Source organism: Bactrocera latifrons, unplaced genomic scaffold (genome assembly GCF_001853355.1).
Source record: "Bactrocera latifrons isolate USDA-ARS-PBARC rearing strain unplaced genomic scaffold, ASM185335v1 scaffold_752, whole genome shotgun sequence".
NCBI lineage: Eukaryota > Metazoa > Arthropoda > Insecta > Diptera > Tephritidae > Bactrocera > Bactrocera latifrons.
Window position 1 is genome coordinate 52,410 of NW_017537437.1, and position 2,481 is coordinate 54,890.

General features: G+C 34.9%; 1 pseudogene; it reads left to right on the forward strand.

Moving 5' to 3' along the window:
• Positions 1-653: 653 nt before the first annotated feature.
• Positions 654-1,879, forward strand: LOC108976362 (annotated as a pseudogene).
• The last annotated feature ends 602 nt before the right edge of the window (positions 1,880-2,481 follow it).

The following is a 2,481-nucleotide window of genomic DNA, read 5'->3' on the forward strand; positions in this document are numbered from 1 at the left end:
GGCTATAATCGCGTAAGCGGTGTCTACGCCAATTAAGAAGAGAAGAAGAATTATTATAACCACTGCACTTCTTTTATTATTCTTATACTTAAAATATGTTACTCAAAATCCATTTATAAAGCTGTATGCAAAATTAAGAAAACAAAATCAGAATATGCCGCAGGAAATTGAATTAGCAGAGGCACCATTGCCAACATTGTACCCATCTATCCCAGCCCAAATATAAACTTCTCTTTAAGATAAGGGCAGTGACGTATTCTGCCATACACACACGGTTTACAAAATTTGTTTACAGTATTTTGATCATCGTAAAGGATTAGTAAAGTAACTATCATCTGATGGTATGTAAACAAAGGCACAGCTGAGAGGTGCCACTGTAGAAACGTCAAGGGGAGTCCGGGCGGAAATGGTTGTATTGTGTTCTTTTCTTGAAATTTATGGAAAAGCTGTCCCAAATATATTGGTTATGTATAAAACTTTAAAATATTTTCAAAATAAAATCGTTTTATTTTAACATATATTCTTAAAGAAGATATTGTTCTCTAAATAGCAAATATATGAAAAATATAGTTTTTTATTTATGCTTCTTATTAACTATGGGAAGGTAGTAAATGTTCACCACAGAGAAATGTTACGTACAAAAATAAACAACCATGCCGAATAGTGGGGTATAGAAAATGCTCATTCACAGCCATATTTATGTTTTTGCCATCGTAAAGGAGTATTTTGCAAGACAATTTGTTTGAGTTTATTTCATGGTAAAATCCTTTACGATGGTTTATTTAGTTATTTTAAGAAGTGTTTGCAAATTTTCCTTGGGAGGATAAATAACAGATCGATTGTAATTTTATTCCAATAAAAGTACGAAATAAATAAACATGGCCTCGTTAATATTGCTGCGTAATAAGTCAGGTGCTGTTCCAATTTTATGATTTAAGAGATGAAAAAGCCAAACGTGATGCTGTGAAGTACTCAAATGTAGGTATCAACTTAGTTGGTCGTGAGTTCGAGATAAAATTTTAAATTCAATGACGTGCCACGAGCACGTGTACGTCGCATTGTTAGGTAAGCTAAAACTAAAATTTATTTCATGTATATACCAGCTATTTGATTTTTTTTTAAATCAGCATAGGGGCTGGTGTAGAACGTTTGATTAATTTTTCTACTTTAAACGCTAGTCCCGAATCAAATAGCTTTGTGTTTGAGGGTGGCAGCTAAGGTTAATGTGCTGTTCGCGATGAATTCCCAGAGGCCAGCTGATATCTATGGTTCGGAAGATCGTTTCCTACGATACTATGCCCACAGTTCCGTGCCATGTCACTCTGTTTTGCGGGCGAATGTACTGTAAAACAACTGGTTTTTGTGTCGTATGTTGCATAAGCTATTGTCAATTGCGCCAAGGATCCCGATACCGTTGGTCAGGTTTATCAAGCCGTTGGGTAGGTTTTGAGCTAAATTTAATTTACATACTTTCTAATATGCTAAGCACTCAACACTTGCAGACCAAAACGTTACCAGTTGAGCGAATTGTGTTATGCGCAAAGATGAAAAATGGTGGGGATACCGTCGTTAAGACACGCATTGCGATCCTTCCTTCCCATTGAAAGCCAAGTTCACTGAGCTAATCTCTCATAGAAAACCTATTGGTGAGCTATATATGGAACTTGTCGACCGCGAATGTATTATCGACGTCGTTCCCTCCGACATACTGTGGTTGGAGGATTTTGGTGTACAATTGACCTCCATGGATGAGAAAGTACCATGGGAATTGTGACCATATCGTGCTGCGCAATATTATGATGCCGAATTGGGAGAGTGGGACGAACCAGCTTCACCAAAACCGGTAGAACATCAGGAAGAACTACGTATGTTTGCATAAAACTACTATACTATAATGGCAACAATGCTAACAACAACAACCAAGCAAATAATAAACAACACTCATCAAATGAAAGTTGGTGGCGTTGGTGGCGAAGCAGCGATTTGAAAAGAAACCTTTGCATCTACGCGAATTACAATTCGTCTTTACATCCAGTGAATTATGGTCGATTATGAACGATGTGGAAATTGATAATCAAACTTTAAAAAACAAATAGATGTAGTTTACTTAATAAGGAACCATTATTAAAAATTAAGGAATTTGAGTTGTATTTTTATATGAGTTAAACAAGTTATTGTCGATAAGGATAATGTCAAATGGCATATATTTCGAACATTTATTTTATTTTTCAAATATTATGCCAGTATTTCTATTGAGCATGACAAAATAGTGTTGCGTAAGCTAATCTAAACTACTTTTTACTACTATATAGATATTGCAAATTCAAAAAATTAATTTTTTAAGAATCCTTTTTATTTAGTAACTTAGCACAGAACTACCAAAAAATAATATGGTAAATCTGTTAGGATGATTAAATACTTAATTTGGGAATGAGTAGGATTCCTGGCCGCTAACGTATAGCTAAATTACGACACATAAAA